This window comes from Mercenaria mercenaria, chromosome 11 (genome assembly GCF_021730395.1).
Source record: "Mercenaria mercenaria strain notata chromosome 11, MADL_Memer_1, whole genome shotgun sequence".
Lineage (NCBI taxonomy): Eukaryota > Metazoa > Mollusca > Bivalvia > Venerida > Veneridae > Mercenaria > Mercenaria mercenaria.
Genome location: NC_069371.1, coordinates 11,772,383 through 11,791,337, shown reverse-complemented (window position 1 = coordinate 11,791,337; position 18,955 = coordinate 11,772,383). Strand labels below are relative to the sequence as shown.

The following is an 18,955-nucleotide window of genomic DNA, read 5'->3' as shown; positions in this document are numbered from 1 at the left end:
AATTGCTTTAAGAAGACGAACGAACTTTTCTGTATTTTTCCTGTGATATCTGACATTCGATAGAAGGACAAAAATGTAACAGAATTTATTACATGTCTTTCAGTGAACTATCGAACTATTAGAGTGAAATATATCTGGCATTTTCAAAGTGAAAAATCAAAGGCCTGAAGGGCCTGAGAGTCGGCTAATGATTGATGTACTGGTAGTATAGTCTACCAGTTTCAGTTTGGTTTTAGTTTTTTTCCCCAACTGAACAGAGATTTTGTTACAATAGATGAAATGGACATTCAATCGATGCCTAGTAAAACTTTGATTACCAAAACAGGCAATTATCGGCTGGTATATATTCGCACATGATAAAATTTGAATATGAAAATTTATATATTGAAATTTTATAGCGCGGATTGCCACATACAATTTGTAACGGATGGACGAAAGAACTGTTCAGATATTTTACAGATAAGGGGCCTGGCAATAACCGTGTCACATGCTAGGTTTTGTTCAATCATATTATAAGGGATGTGAATTTAAAGTATACTTACTTTTGCGTTTAAAGATATGTAAATGTTGCTGAGTGTCAATATATAGTGTCATGAATGTTTACACTGACAGGAAAATTGCGCACTCGAAACTAAGAGAAGTTACTCGGACTAGCTACTAATTTCGGAAAAGATAACCAATATTAATAAATGCAGTTCTTTTTTAGTTAAAACCATCATTTATTCTATTTCAGACCTGTTAACCCCTTTAAAACCATGTCAGTAGTCCCCAAGTCTATGTACTTTCAATTATCCGTTTTGATTCATGTAGACAGACAGGCCCAGACTGGGCTGAAAAAATGTTTGAGCCATTTTTACGTGGTCGGTAGCAGGGTGGGTTTGGGGAGGGGTGTTCCTTCCCGCTTTGAACTGCAGTAAGATTTTGAAATGGGCATTGTGGCAGGTGGTAAAAGGGCAAATGTATCAAACTGTAAAGTGGCAATATGGGGGGGGGGGGAGGGTGTGGGAGGATACCCCCTCCTGCAATTAGGGTTTGGGGTATTACCACAAGGAAATTTTGAAAATGTAGACCCTTGATACAGCCTTTGGTGCGGTTTCTAACTGAAAATTTTATGTTTCAATTTTTAAATATTACCTCTAGATTCTTTTTAGTATTACAATATTCAAAGTATGAATGACTGTCACTTCATATTTTTACTTTCAGGTCATGCCTCAGCACTAGAATATAAGTCTGATATTGATTCTATGTATATATTATAAAAATAAATTCTAGAATCATTTCTGTTACAATAATATCTATCATGTCTGTTACTTTAATGTTTAAATTTCATAACACAGCTCGATATTTACCCAAAATATTATATCCAGATATGATTACACTTTCTTTTATACCGCCAAAATCTCCAGTTTCAACAATATATTTTATAAATTGTGATGATACGAAGACATTTAGCAGCAAATGGCAGTATCTGACATTGACCTTTACGGTTAAATTACCTCTTATTTAAATCTTTTCATAAAAAAGTTGTTTCGTTTCGTAAAATCAGCCAAACATAGACGATCTACTTTCGATTTCAAAAACTACAAGAAAATACAATTTAATGTTTCGCCGATTTGTTTATTTCTCGAAAAATAAGAATTAAAATCATTTTTAATATCTGTAGTAACTAAACAAACCAGTAAGAGCTTCTTCTTCCGATAATTTATCCGTTTACTGACTGCAAAATTCATGTGTGTGTGTAGAAACCCACGCAAAGTTTATAGAAATCATACGATGCGTGTATACGTTCAATGTGGGAGAATTAAGGCTGATCGGGATCGGCTATGTCACCTAACGCATCCAGACGATTCAGATTTTGTTTTTAAAAAAGCATTGTGTGCATTTCTGTAATTTTATATACGTTTTAATACGCTTAGAAATTATTAGACATGCGTATTTGCATTATTTCTATACGTAATTTACGCTAATACGCATCTTATCTGGAGCCCTGTTACCTGGAACTATTTTTTTGTCTTTCGCTGGATGTTACGCAAGCTTTGTAAGCCTGCGCAATTCATAAAATGCACATTCATGCTTAATGAGTTACATTCGAGTATTGCACAATTACAAGTCATAAATATGACAGATTACATCTTATATTGTCATAGCAAAGGGAATTCACACAACTTAACTTCATTCATGCAGTGAACTATTTGAAGTTTGAGAAATCTAATGGAACTACATCCCTTCACTGTGTTATTTGGTCCATTTAGACTTAGAGAATCGCTGGATAGCAAGGACTCGTCAAAACGATTTCATCGTTTAGCCGACTCAATATCAAATATATTTTGCACTGGTAAGAAACTATAAAATGGGTAAAGTAAGTCAAAACATGAAACATAAAGAAAAAATGTAAGATCACAATATCCTTCGCTCATGGACACCATATCTTATATTTTCACTCCTGGCTATGCCACTCGTAAAAATATTGCATCTGGTGTTCACTCGTGAATGAAAATTCAAATAAACATTAAAATGAAATAAACAAATACCCTCTATATATTTCTTAAATGCACAGCAGTGACTGATTGAAATAGTAAATTCCTCCCCAAAACTTGACTGATAGACTGGATTAAAAAGTGTAGTTAAAATTTCTTGTAAAATCTTTCTGTGTTTCTTAGCTAAGGTTTTTAGCTACGGAGTCAATCAAACTTGGAACGCCCGGAAAGCGAAGCAACAACATAAATGCATGCACGAGTTCATGTATCTATTCAACACATCACGAACGTTTTTTTTTATTTTCCAAAGTAACACTGTTTATAAGTATAACAACAATAAACTTACCTCAGCGTAATTTATATAATGATTTGTAAATCCTCTTGATTTAAAATATATCCTCCAGATAATTAAAATGTGCATGTGACAAAATGTTAAACGAATTCCGTAAAAAGTAAATGAATAAATTCTTAGCAACTCCTATGAACTGTTGCCTACTTTTATCAGATACATCCAACACCATCCAACGAATGAAAGCTGTTTGAAATGGTTCTGCCACTTCTCACATTTATATATTGGTGGTTTATTCAAATATCGGTTCTTTAGAGTTGATCGGTGCTCAACATCTTAGCAGGAAAATGCTGTCTGGATATTGTATCTAATGATCTTCTTTTTCTAACGGGAAATAATTTTTATCTTAGCACTTTCCAAGTAAATAAATTCATTTTTTGCAGGTAAACTTAAATGTATATACATTGTTCCAGTCTACAAACCTAACATGACTGGATAAGCTGCATAATTCTGCGTCAGGACATTTATATGTATGTGACACAAGTATATAGTACTGTTAAACCAAGCTATAATATATCCGATATTTCCATGCGCGCTCATAAGAATGGAAGTTAGATATATTTATTCACCATGAATCTTATTAGATAGTATATTGTGTTAGAATAGGAACCTAAAATACTTAGAATGTATTGAAATATTTCAATTGACACTGTCATGAACTACAGAAATACATCATTTCTTTTTCAGCAGGATGTGAAATGACTCGGAATATTCACTGCTTTTGTAATTTTCACGTTACTGTATCCGATGAAAAACACGCGCAAAATAACAATATTACATATTTCTTCACAAACTGGGCATGGATTTGTCGACAAGACACAACTACATCCCGCTGCATTCCCCGATTTCTAAAAAGTTTTTATTGTAAAAAGACAATAATCAAAAACGTTCAATTTTACTCACCGTGCTCGTTGTTTTTGTAAACATCCTGCGCAATGCCTGCGCCGTCGGAAGCCCGATGCCTTCATTTCAGTGCGGCACATTTTGTGCCGCAGGCAACGTTTCATACCCGTGATGAAAAAGATTGTATATCGCAAGCACAATATCAAACTGCCATACTGACTTTTGTAGGTATTCTGTATGAAATATTCTGAGCGTGTTTGAACTGCGAGCATCTGCTTTAATTACAACTAATGTATTTGATACAGAAACGACAGTTAAACAAACCTTAGTTCGTAGCTTTTTTACATTCTGGTATAAAGCAAGATCAATACAAGATATCATTAGATGTCTTTCCTGTTATCATAAAATCATTAAAAGATTATAAAATGATTTAAAGGTGTCATGGACATTTCTTAAAATGATTTTTACATACACTTGATTCAACATAATTACGATATTAACGACTAATATAAAACTGTCGTAATATGTGTGTGATGTTATTTTAACCTCAATACGATTTAAAGAAATCATATTATACATGTGTATACTTTATATTCATACAGATTATATATTCATGATAGAATATTCAGAGCTTTCGTATTAAATAATACCATTAAATCAGTTTTAATCTATCAAAAAATGTCCGTATCCCCGGACATCTCAGTAACTATTTTCTTGATATCGGCAACTCGAGCTTTAGAGATATATAACTTCTTTAATGATACTACGAATACGACCTACTTTTGAAGTATCGTTGTTATAACAAACAAGTCAGTTCAATTTGTGATTAAATTAAAACGTGTACAAAATGTATTCGGATATGTTTTTTTACCAGCCACCGTTCGTAACTTTTGGGCACTCTTTACATCTGCATTTAATTTATATGCCAAGTGTGACTCTACAAGGCATTTAGCAATAGATTTGAAGATAAAAGGTATAAAATGATAAAACAGTCTCTTCAATCATTTTGCAAAACATCCTTAAATCATGAATGTTGGCAGATATCTTCCTTTCATAATTAGACCATTGGTCACTCCATAACTCATCGGGAAGGTCGGCAGCGTGGCTTTTTTAAACCAAATATTAACCGTCTGCTTACATATCACTTGTTCAAACGACACCGAAATAAAAAAGTGGAAAACCACAGGTCGCCCAACACGGCATAAACGAAAATGTAACCGAAGGCTTAAAGAATAGGGATCATTTGTGGGGAAATGGATTTATAGTATTTGATTTATTAATTTGATCACATTTGTTTTCTCTTTCTGTGGATGTAAAGAAACCCTGTCAAAATAAGAGACTGATTTCTTCTGTATTGCAAAACATTCTGCACAACTCCATCTATTATTTTAAAGTTATTTGAGTATGAAATAACCAACACAGTGATATGAAAGCTTTTCATGCCAGTATTATCTTACTTTTAAAGGTTTTATTGTGTAGACAAACCAGAAAATATTTGGAAGACTGAAGTGATATTTTGCCATCACAAAATATTAACAATAATTTCCAAAAACACACTTCGTGCAAATTAATAAGGCAACAATTGTTCCAAATACTGGATACAAATTTGTGTTTAAATGAACCTAGTAACACTGTTGTAAATGGCATGTAACTCAATGGAATATAGTTTGCATGTGTAACTAACCAATAATGATCGCAATATTTTAAAAATATTATCAGGTTGTTTGTTAAATTATAGTATATAGAATTAATCAAACACAGTGTTTATATTTACATTTATTGTTATAATTATTTATCAGAAATAGTCAATCTGACTAAAGTACTTGATCTTCTAAACGAAGATCTGAGAACGACCCATTCACATTCGTTTTCTGTATATTTTGGATTTCCAATATTGCTATTTTTATTTTCGCAAATCTATTTTTATTTGAACCAATCAGAAAACTTGTTCGAATGTCAGAGAGTAAGAAATTTTTGCAGTCAATCCAAGGCTCGAACCCGGGACCTCTCACTTACAGAGCAAGTGCCCTACCGAGTGAGCTAAACGGCTATCTGACATCTTTCGACATAAAAGTTGTAGATATCAAAAAGCAAGGCTTTTTAAAGCTTGCAGAATGTTGTAAGTTAGCTTTTGATTGGCTAGCGGAAGGGTCGCCAGAACGAGGCCATCAATAGCTCGTTGTCAGATCCTATGCGTAGCGTAATAGGAGATGTACTTTAGTCAGATTGCAGATATAGTAATCGTTTTACTTAACCCTCTATATATGTGAAGATGTGTGTGGTACATATCTAACTTGATCGTTAATTTATACGTTAGAAGTTCACTTTTAATTTACGATAAAGCGAAACGAATATCGAATATCGAATTTCACCTAATATGACCCATGTGCAATATACAGATCAAAGCATTGTTTCATAAATATTTAGGTGATGTTTTCAGAATATAATATAATAAATGCGTACGGTTGAAAAACGGCGTTAAACCCAAAACGAACAAAAAAAAATAAATAAAAAAAAATAAATAAATAAATGCATATGTCCGAAAATATACTGAAGCAAGTTATCGGACAATCTATTTGCCGTGTATTTAGTAATTTTTGTACCAATTTGCGATGTGTGTGATTTTAGCTTATCTTTTTCTACATTTTATTTTCCATTTTAATATTGAGATTGTAATTAGATTTGCAGTAAAGATTGCACTTGTCATTTATATTTGCGGTGTAAGTTAATTGCAAGATTTATTTCATGTTTTCCATTTATCGGTAATTCACAATCAGTAGATTACCAACATAAAGCAGTAAGGTAAACCGTCAACCCGAAACTATAAGATTTATATTTATTTAAATTTGAATCCCTCTCTGTAGAATGATGGACGTGGCATTAATATTGCACATTTTGGCTTACGCTACAATTTCACTTCAATTAGCTTAGAAACAACTGCACATATATTTCACCGCTCTTTGAATAATTGAATAAACGTAAGAACAAATTTGGAATAAAGACAGACATAAAGACAACCTAATGGCAGTTGACCTTTGAAGTCATGTAAAATTTAATGAAATATTTTAGTACTTATACTTTACCAAATGTCTCTTTAAGTAAAATGCATTGCTGTTCTTGTGAATATTATAAATTGGAATTGATTTAAAATACACACGTCAATAACGCAGTATATTTTTGGTAAAACCCATTACTACCCAGTACCTCTTAGCTCTTTCTCTAGAACATTTTAAAATGGATACTTCTTTAAAATGACACATAGTTAAATGCACTATTGAAACAAAAGCATTTAAATTTCTTCACATCATTTACTAACCTTTAACCTGCTGACGGCAAGTGATTCTGCCTTTGCGACCAGTGCAGACCAAGACCAAGATCATGGTCTGCACACAGTAAATTTTCAGTGAACACCTCTTCGAATAATAAATGGTATTGCCCAAATTGAATGATGGGTCAGTCCATTTTAGAAATTTAGCAGGCTAAGGGATAAATGCTCATAAAACAACAAACTATCATATTAACTGTAACAGCACATGAAACATGGAGAAGTATTGAAATAAAATGAAAGATATCTTTCTAAATCGATGAGACATTAAAACGATTTGATTTGGTATTGTTGAGATTGATAAATGACATTTGAATGTCATATCATGCATATTAACATGCTGTTCATTATTAAAATCTAAATATACATATTTCATTGACAACTGAATATTAATTCAAACCAAGAAATGCTTGGCATTCTATTTTAAATGAATGCTAAAAATCTAAATGGAAATGTCTAGGTGCCATTTAATTTCAATGTCATGCTTATTTTTCTTTTCATAAGGACATTACTAAAACATGTTTTGCCATGTGTGAGACACATTTGATAAGAGTTATGAGTCATTTTTTCAACTGCGTTACTAACATAACGCTGGTTGGACTAGAAGTAATGTATGTGTTTAATGGACGCTTTTCAAATTGATAGTATTTTAAGCTATATTCTTTTATTCTTTATATTTAACTGTAGACATGGTAAGATGGTTCTCAAATTCGCTGTCATGGAAACCGTTAAGTATACAACAATAGACGTACAGACAGACATTGCTAACTACTTAGATAAAAAAACACAGTCGACATATTCATATCAAGTATATATCAAATCAATTCTGATGAAAAAGGTTATTCATCCGTCCCTATATTTTCTATGTAATACAAGTAAACACCAAATTGATATATTTATTTATTATGTTAGATTTATATAGCGCCCTTTTCGTGATCAATTTCACGTTCAAAGGCGCTTTACATAGTTCAAATGCAGCCATACAGTGCGCATAATTCATCCTCTACTAGTACAGACACAGAGCGAGCTGACCAGAGGGACAGAGTGAGACAAAGCCCCCACGACTGACAGATCAGAAATTAGATACAGGCTTGTCCGGCTAACTTAGCCTAGCTCGTTGCGAATAGACAGCCTGGTTCTTTGACGTGCCCATTGTATAGCACTGATACACACAAGGATTGCCTGGGTTCCTGACCAGTACACCTCTAATTGAGTGGGAAACACTGAAAAGCGTTTTTCTGAAAATTCCCAAGTAGCTGCCGGGTATCGAACCCCCGACCTCAGGATTGGAAGGCCAGTGTGCAAACCACTGAGCTATCCGTCCACCTTTTCAAGTTGGTAGCATTTTAAGCTATATTCCAGAATAATTCTTTTATTCTTTATATTTAACTGTAGACATGGTAAGATGGTTATATAATGTTTACTTATCAACGCATTCCTTGAAAGAAATTGATTTTATAATTTCATAAGAGAGAAGATTCTTCCATTCATGTATGTATTTGTAATGACATTTCCGTGCAGATAAACAGCGTGTCAGTTTCCTATAAGATTGTTTACAGAGTTGCCTACGGAACTGAGTACTGTAAATACACTTTAATGATTTATATGTCTGTCCCGAGACCTAGTTAATAAGACTGGTTCAACTGACCGTTAATAGCTTCCTCCAGATTAAGTATTTGATTGTCTATTTTGAATATTGCTGACTTTATAATTTTATCTACAAATTGTCTAATAAAATGATTTCAGTAAGATTGCTTTCACAATGCGTGTATTGTTTGATGCAAGAAAATATTTTTACACACACAATACGAATTAGGCTAAAACTGAGTCCAATATTGTAGCAGTGCTGTAACAAATTTCAAAGACTATGAAATGCAATTATTTTATGATGAAAATGCTACCAGCATGCAAAGCATATATTGTTTTTGCAAAATATGACATTTAATTCAAAAGAAACGAAAGACAATCTAAGATGTATTTAAATTCGTTTTATTGCGACTAGTATTCTCCTATTTTGTGTATGCAGACCTATAAGAAAAAAGTGTTAAAAGCGGACTAAACTTACTATATTCTATATTCAATTCATTTACCTGTACAGCAATCAAAAACTGTCAATACAAGAGTTGTCCACTTGGCCTTATATATCTTAGATGTTCATTCTGTAAAAATCAGATATTTCTGTTTCTACAAGGAGAGGATGAAAAAAACTAACGGATGAACAAAGCTGTCATTTCACACTGAAAATAAACCTTAAAGTCTATTACCGGCATACGAATCATTAAGGCGAAATAGCCAGAGGAAAATTATTTACGTACGAAATATAAATATATAGGTCTCACCAGCTCTACGGATTAATAAAGAACAGTCAGCTATACTAAGAATTAAGCGACTATCAACAGCAGATAGCTGGTTGCTTATTAGATATTATTTAGCTATAATAATTCAATATGTTACTACTTTACTCAAAATTAGACTGACATTATCTCGAAACTACAACTGCGTTTTTCTAGTACAAATAACGAAAATTGTCAAAATTTAATCGAAAAATAAGGTCAGGGTCATATAGGAATAGCCACGCCCAGATCCAAAGCTGTGACGCATTAACATATAATATTATGAATAATTTGTAAAAATTGAACAAAACACAACCAATAAATGGATATCAGGCATCTGCGTAAGACGTAATATAAAATTTAGCATTTTGTTTAAGATCTTTTCATTAAAAGCCTTCATTAAACAACGTTATAAGAATGAGGAATAATTCTAGGTAGTGACGAACACTTTGTTTTGTTTTAATGGTACTTTATGTCTCAAGTTGGCGGGATTTTTGTGTCATTAAAATATTTAATTAGACAAAAATATCTGTGTTATTTCCTTCTATTGATTAAACTATTTTTTTTTTCAGATATTTGAATGTCATTACAAAATATAATCAGACAAAAAATGTTAATCATACTGTTAACTTACCTTCAAGATCTAAAGTTGTGCTAAGAAGCATCAATTCACGAGCGTATTCAGTAGATTTGAAACTAAAACATTAAATAAATAGACAGACTTCACATGCTTTTTAACACGTTTTTTTTTTAATTTTCAAAAAAAAAAAAAAACTAGCTTCGACTATGATTCGCTCATCGGTGGAAATATATGAAGATATTTCTAGGTCATTATAAAGAGACGTAGTTTTGATGCATTTTGTTTCAAAGTGATGTAATTGATTAAAGTCATATCTGCTTAAGTCTTAGTCAAGGTCTTTTAATTTCATATACACAAGACAATGGTGTGTAGACTGTCTTCAATATTATTCATACTATTTATATATTCACAAATTCACAACGCTAATATTATGCATTAAACTCTACAAAAAAGCAGTATGTATTCAAATCAATAAGTAACTTTTGTCTGTATGACGGAATATGAAACCGATATAAATAAACACAATTGCAACACCAGACTCGTTGTCATTTTACTTCGAGCGCAGTGGGCAAAGGCTCTAATATGAACGAAAACCGAATTTATGTATTAGCAGTGAACAATTACGAGTAAGAGATACCTTCACTTTGACTAATGTACAATGAACAATGACAGTAAAGTTAGCTATCGCAATACGGTAAACGCAATACTAAATAAAGGTGGTACCTACCCAAGAATATTTAAGGGGAACGACTTTGAACTGGCCAATTAACTGAAGCCAACATAAAATCGGTGATCAATAATGTAAGAACCTAAATGCGCTTTTTTCCTAACGACTGGTCCGGCAGACAAAATAAGACCTACATTTGTTTAAAACATTTTTGTCATCGGAATAGAACATGCACACTCTTTCACGGCTTACACTAACAGTTATTTTATATATTCAATAATACCTAAAAGCTCTATCAACTATGAGAGCTACATGTATTTCGAAATGTGATTAATACTCCATTATTCCACAGGGTAGAAAAATATTCTGATATTGACCTTTTCATCAATTGTGACCTTAATATTGAACATAATGACCTAAGCTGTACACTCTGCATATAATCTTGAGGTGAAAATGGTTCTAGTTTTATGAAAATATTTCCGCTGGCTAAGAAAGTATGGAACGGACGCAACGTTAACATTTCGAAGTTTGTAAACCACATCCATATAAAAAGCGTGTTTTGAATACCCTATCGCAAGAAGTGTCTTTAAATTACTACTGAATTTTAAAACCAAACAGAATATCTACAGTAAAATTAGGAAAATATTTACGCAATTTGTAAAAAGGCAGCCTTGCTGAAGAAGATTATTTGTAATATATTGATTCTTAAGCCAGTTGACATTATGCGCTCTGTCCGTCGTCTCGATGAGGTTAATACGCAATTGATGCAAATTTTATAGAAATCTTATCAGTTAAGAAGATATTTAGCGAAATCCAATACAATTGGACGAGCAGAAATGCGTTAATCCAATATCTCCCCTATATACTTTATATTTGGGATATAAAAATACAAGCTTCAGACAAGAACTACCTATTAAAGAGTGAACTGCACCAAAATTTCGAATCTGAAATAAAGTATGGAATCTATTTTTTGTAAAGATCAAATTATCAAAAGCCTTTGGGAAATTATGACATTTTTGTAGTGAAATGTGTCAGCAAATACACGATTTTTATAACAAGTTAAAGCTCATGGAACTTTGCCAGGTTAACTATGTTGATGAAGAAACATATGAAATGACTAAAATATCCGATGTCCTGATATCTATAAATAATCCACAAAACATAAAAATATTAAAAGAAATTAGACAAAAAGTCAAACAGAATACACTTATGACTGTTAGCAACATGACTGCTATCTCCTATTTCAGGTGTAACTACTCATTATTGTTTTTATAAAACAAAGGTATGATAATCATTAGAAATTACAAAAGTTTTGTCTGAAACAAATTCAGCAGAATAGTATAAGAAAATGTTGTATTCCTTGACTAAAGAGGGATAAGGTTAAATGTCTATAATACGCTTATGTGTAATATAATGTCTGCTAAAGCCTCGGTAGCCTAGTGATAGAGCGTCCGCTTCGAGTGCAGGAGGTCGTGGATTCGTCATACTAAAGACGTACAAAAATGGTACTAGCAGCTTACTCGCTTAGCGCCCAGCATTAAGGGGGTAATGCTAGGACTGATCAGCCCGGTGTCAGTATAACGTGACTGGGTGGGGTATCATGCCACGTGTCTACGGCGTGATATTCCAGTGAGGCAGCACTATAAAATTGGGCATTGTGCTCACTGCTAAAAGTAGACACCGTCGTTTATATGACTGAAAAAAATGTTGAAAAAGACGTTAAACCCGAACACACACACACACACACACACACACACACACACACACACACAAAGCAGACATTCAATCTACAGAGAATAGATGTAGAAAAAGTGCGAACTAAAGCATATCACCGAGGAGAAAAATATAGTTATGGCAAATAAAGATTTAAAAAAAAACAACAACAAAAAAAAACAACAAAAAAAACATACAATTTGCGATTTCCTACTTAATTGAAGTATGTCCAACTGACCATTGTATCATTTATAAATTATGTTCCTCGGTTAAGCCAAATCAACCGTCAGTAGTAAGAAAAACGACGTGCTTCATATTAAAACAATCGGGGTAGTAATGTTATTATTATATATTATTTAGAGCAGTTGCTGTTTCCGGCAAGGGCTTTGACAACTATTCCAAGGCCTCGTCTTTCAAGCAGAAGAGACGTATAATTAATAAATCATTCTTGTTATGATTATTGATAAGATACAGTTTCTTTTGTCATTTTCAGCGCTCAGGACAAAACAAGAAAGCAATAATTATATAATTTCTTAATTTTGTTTATAATGTCAACCCTTATTTCAGACTGATTTATATACTGGTGCATTTAGGTCATTTTTATTTAACACATATTTGAATATTGCAATTTATAAAGCAGTATGTAACTGAAATGCGAAATTGTGTCTATTTCGGACCATTTCTGCGTCAGATTTCAATTTGATCTCAGAAGACAAGACATTTAGATTTATTAGTTAATATCCTCAAAAGATAGTCTATGTTTACATTTTCAATTTAGATATGTGCAGTGCATGTTTCAAATTCCTCATACAATTATTTGAATTTAAGACAGGCATAATGATAACCTATCGGTTGTTTTTGTAGTCATGAAATATTAAATGAAATTGTGGGTCGAACTAACAGTATACACATAAGTAATGGACAAATAAAGAATTATAAATGTCACAAAATGAGGAAAAATGGAGCTTGTCCGCAGATAGAAGAGCATTATTATTTCCCTTGAGTAACATTTGCTGATATACCAAAGCCTTATTTTGTCTACAAATGTAAGAATAGTGTCAACATTCCATTAGTCTTAAGATAATCTTTACACTAACAAATCTTACGTCATCTTTTATTTTGCAGTGCAATTCAACAGGAGTACAGCTGCATATATAGAGGAAGAAACTACCTTTTCAAAAATTTAAAATAAAGTTGTTAAAAAGCTTTGAATGGAATACACATATCAAATATTTCTCGATAATAAATACATTCATTATATTTAATCTAAAACTGCCTTATGTTATAAAAAAAAAGAAACTGTTTGTGATCAAGGAAATGTATGTCTTCTTGGACATGAAGAGCACAAATATCAGGAAGACAGTAAATATTTTATATATTCTATTTTGGGCGCATTTAATTTTACATTCAACAATGACATGGATCGCAAATTCAATATACTGTTCGTTTCAGCTTCAAATACACTTTGTAGAAGAATGCAAAAATTACAGCCCTGGCTGGGTCTCGAGCCCAGACCCTCTCACTACTAAAGCGGAGACTGTATCCTACTACAAAGTTACAATAACAGGTTCTTTAAGACGTTTGTCTTTGTAAGCTAATGGCAATGTTTTTGCATACAAAAATACAATCATTGTTTCCAAGTCAGAAGTGCCTAAATCTTTCTTGCATGATTTGTAGTGTACGGACTTATTAACCGGCAATACTAGAGAAAAATAATTACACACATAATTTTATATTTTTCCTTTTATCAGCATGGCGAACAGCAAAGACAGCGTTCAATAATGATTTAACACGACCTTCGACCTTTAAACACCATACATAAAATTGTCAGGAAATATCCGAAACACATACATGCTTTGCGATACTTAAAATTTTAAGCAATCCTCCATATTTTTTAAAATGGACCCTCCTAAGATGGGAGATAATTACTAATATCCATTGTTTCTTAAAACAGTTACAGTGACTGTTTTATCAATGTTATGCAGACACGTAAGGAAATATATATATTTTTCTTACGTGATCGACATATATGGTTATACTGACTTTATAACACACACATTGTCCAATTTATTATATATCAATATATTGTATGGTGTCAATATTCTCTTTCTTCTCTTCTTTCTAAACAAATAATATGTGGTATGGCCTCTGTGACCAATTTCAAATATATGCACCACCTCCCAAGAAATGAAGACTTTGATGACCTAGCTAGCTTTCAATGTCAAACTTACAAGCCATCAACAAATTATGTTGCGGAATATAGGTAAGGTTTAAGGATAAAATGTATTACCAAATATAGAGAGATTAGATTAACAAAACTATGCAGTTAACAAAGTGAACACTATATTGTTTGTCAAACATATACGACTTAACAAAAAAAACAATACATTTTCAGACATAATTTTTTATGCTTTGTTTCAGAAACACAGTTCCTAAATGCATTGCCAAACTAACTACAGAGCTGTTGTGTAAAATTTCATTGTAACTAACTGCATTTAGAGCTAAAATACGTAGATGAGTTTCTGTATAACACCTGTTCATTTGCATACTTGCAATAACTGACTATTATATAAGTTAAAATATTGTGTTCTAACTTCGTAAGGCTACACTGTGAATTCCATTAAATACGTGATTGTTTTCATATCTCAAAAAACCTATCTTTTATAAATTTTTATTTTGTTTAGAAAATTTAAGGTTTAATTAAGTTCTACATTGTAGATTTGTTTTCATCCGAATGTGAAGAACTACCGTGTTTTTTTTTCTAAATAAAATGACTTGACGATTTAGATAAAAAAGAAAAAGAGAATCAACAAAAGAAAAACCGGGCGCACTGATTTTTATTCGGTTAAATTATTTCTACATTTTTGTTGATTCAAGGTTTCTCCGATAACGACAGGCTGACGCAAACATCATTGTACAAGCTTTGTAATAAACTACAAAGCCCTTATCCTGAAAGAAATCCGATCCCCGAGTTAACATCGATTTTGATGCCGAGATAACCCCGTTATCATATTAAATGTATTCTGCCATTAATTACATATTGATATGTTGTATAATACATTCAAACAAGTAATAGTATTCGCTCCGATATCTTCTTTGTGAAAAATAAACACTGATTTGACATGTGTGCTTTGTTAATGCAATGCTTTTTAAGAGTATCTTAAGTCAAGTTTTGTTCAGATCTTCATATTTACATATCTCAAGATACGAAAACTTCAATGAATTAGGCTAATAAAGTATTTGCTATTTTCTATAGAAACTGTTTACAATCTTGTCACTTCAAAATTTGTTAGGTTTAATTTTTGTTGGCTTAATGGTTACACCAATACAACTTTGGTCGTATGGCGACTTTCTAACGTTTGATGGTAGAGGAAGGTTTCTAGATGGAAATCTGTTATTGTTCATATTTGCTGGTTTGTTTTCCTGTTACCTTAAGTGTTTTAAGTAAGAAGCAATTGTTACACTTGTACCAAGTATACATAATGAAGAACAGATTCTAGAAACAGTAAAAGAACCTTTTCTTTAACATCTTAAAAATTAGATTAAAATTTGGATCTGGTTCATTGAAATTTCGACCGAGATCTTAAAGTCATATGAACGCATTTTAAGCATAATTAGAATTATTGAAGAAATAAAGGCGTTAGTGTGTAAACAGGTCATAATGAACACTTTGGATGAACCAATGATCAAAACTATCAAGTCTCTGGTTGGACTGACCGATAATCTAAAACAAAATACCATGGCAATATCTACTATTTCTATGTTTTGGTAAGATAACCCTAAAGCTACAAACAAGCCATCGACTGACAAACAAATAGAATCCACCAAGACATGCTTCAATATCTGTTCAAACATAGTAATGTGCATGAGACCGGTTCATAAATCTCTTACAATACAATACAAATTTTATCTAGAGTCGGTGCATATATAAAGACAGAACATCAGTTCTTATCAAGCGTTCCCGATCAACTACAATTTGATTTGAGCAAATGAACAACAGCATATTAATTGTTCTGTTGTGGCAAAAATATTAAGTCACATTATTTGCCTGAATTTTTTAAGTCTAAATTACTCCCTGTATGAAAGTAAAACGGTAAAAAATTATCATTTATACTACATACTATTAAAGTGACCTTGCTAATTCTGCTTCATCCCAATGTATTATTTTTATGCTAGAATTAGGAAATATTAAAAACAAAACTATTTTGTTCATGCTACTGCTATATAAATGCAGAATTGATTCTTTTAAAAAGATACTTTTTGTGCAGAAAGACAACAGTGGACATGCCGCATGCTTGTAGTATTATGCTTGACTTCGTTAGATTTTTGGTAAACGCAGCATTATTGCAATAGCTACTTGCAATATAGTTGCAGTATATGCTGCTATTGCGGCATAATGCTACATGTTTCATTTCAAAACAGCATGAATATGTGCAGCACATGCAGCATTTGCAGCATATTCATCATGTTTGAAAGGTTCTGTAAAACTGCAGTATTTAAGCGTCATTTGCAGTATGAAAGCAGTATATTTGTAATACAGTTATACTACAGTACTGTAACGGTTTCGTCTGTCAGATATGATAATATATTATATGTACTTTTTAACAGCCCTACAACTTTAATATGATGTTAGTGCCTTCTTGCAGTTATTGTTTTCTTTCATCATTAAATATCTTTTTATTCACTAGCTGAATTCCTTCTCGCAAAGTTACACTTGCTACTATTTCTCATCGTTACATTTATAGATTTGCTAAAGAGTACTTGTTAAAAATTTATAAGGATGCATGTCTTTATACACCCCAAATACATGAGACGTAAACAGACTTTAAAGTGTTGTCAGAATATAGTTGCCGGTGAAAAGATTGATTTATTACTGGGTATCTTGAATACACGTTTGATATGTAATACAGTCTTGTATATTTCTTGCATACCAGACTGGGAGTTCCAGTATTTTTACCGTTGCTTGAAAAATCCATCTTACGCCGTCCGAGGTGTAAGATGACTCTATTGCTGTAATGACGCATGACGAACTACATATATGTAGAAGATTTATGTAGTAATTATATTTTATTTCATAAAACGGAATAAAAAATCCAATACCTTGAGAGTTTCTCTTTAATCCTGATAGCATATTTCTCGATTTAAAAAAAAAAAAAACAATGTTATTTTATCAAAAATTCATAACGTTACGTTGCAACTGATAAAACAAAACCGGAACTAAACATTGTAATTTGTTTAAATTTGTTTAAATACGTTGCTGTAAGAAGTAAAAGGAAAGCCGTTCGACTGACATTTTTATTATTATTTCTTGAATAATATGCAAGGAAAAGACACTATCACTGGCTATAGCTGCAGATAGGAATATCCCGATTGGGTAACTGTTTACTCGGTCACTCGGCAGAGCCTCGTTACAGCCTAACAGTTACTCTCGAGGCCGGAAATTTCCATCTACACCTACAACATGTGAAAGAATCTTGTAACATTATATTGTACAGCTATGTTGCATGATGTCTATCATGTAATTTTGGAAGAAACATATATTTGTCAAAGTTTTCATCTTAACAGTCAAACATCCATCTTGTATCTTAAAACATTTATATAGGTCAATCTTTTGAAGTATTAATCAATTCACAGTTGGTGTTCTCAATGTGTAACCAAATCGTCATATAACTTGGTCCAAAATGGTAAACTATTGATTCAAAATACTATCCTAGTTACAAAAAAATAAAAATAAATAAAAATTATGTCAAAAGATTTAATATTTTTATTGCATAGATGAAACGCAATAACTTAATTCTATTCGAAATGGCATAGTTTGATAACAAATTTTGAATATTTACTTTCAAGTCATTTAGATTAACGAAACATGTAATGTTACGGTGATTCAATACATTTAACGATTTTGATTTGGACCATGGTTAGTATTGGCGTTTTAAATAAACTTTTAAATAGTTAATAGCTTATAAAGATATCATAATTGAGTTCCATATCAAATTTATATTATTTATGAACACGTGCAAATCGATTTGTTTGTGATGGAAGTACGTATAAAGAATTGATCATAGTGAAACCGAATAAGTGTTTTTGAAATGAATGATTTTATGGGCGGTCTTAAAGGCAAAGAAAATCTCCTATATAAGTGACACCCCCCCCCCCCCCAAATACCAGACTTTTTAATCCCCAATATACAAGATCCTGTCTGGTCCAGTCTGATAAGGGTCCATAAAACCCCTGTAGACTTGACATGTAGCCTAATTATTGTCAGGGAATCATAAATTTTATTGCCTACAGATAAGTTGGTTATTTCCTGTGTTTTGCATTTTTTTTATTAAAATGCTGGGTTTTTTGTTGTTGTTTTTAGAATGTACACAAAATTATTTTAATTGAAGTTGAGTAATGTCCCGACCAATTAAATAATAACTCTTATAGCGAAGCAATTCTTCTCACTCCTTAACAATTAAATAATTACTTAAAATTTAATAAAAGAAACTAAAAGTTTGTTTATTCAATGATTATGATCTTTTTATCAAAAGTAACAAAATAAAACCAGGAAAAGAAATGAGAATTGCTGGATTTTATTAGAAATTAAAGAAGCGTTCAGTTGCATTTTTAATAGATAAAATGGAATATGGACAGAAGGATTTTATATATTAAAAATGCATAATTCC

General features: G+C 32.1%; 1 protein-coding gene across 3 annotated transcripts in view; it reads right to left on the bottom strand.

Annotated features, from left to right (window-relative positions):
* LOC123532215 (ligand-gated ion channel 4-like) overlaps positions 1-18,955 on the bottom strand; it is a 265,041-nt gene that overhangs the window by 241,432 nt on the left and 4,654 nt on the right. For 2 of the 3 annotated variants that reach the window (XM_045313597.2, XM_045313596.2), the window contains exon 1: positions 2,824-3,307. The exons of the other annotated variant lie outside the window; for it this stretch is intronic. The gene's annotated coding sequence lies outside the window, so the exon portion shown is untranslated. Of the gene's footprint in view, positions 1-2,823; positions 3,308-18,955 lie in introns of those variants that run through there. 3 annotated transcript variants of the gene reach the window in all.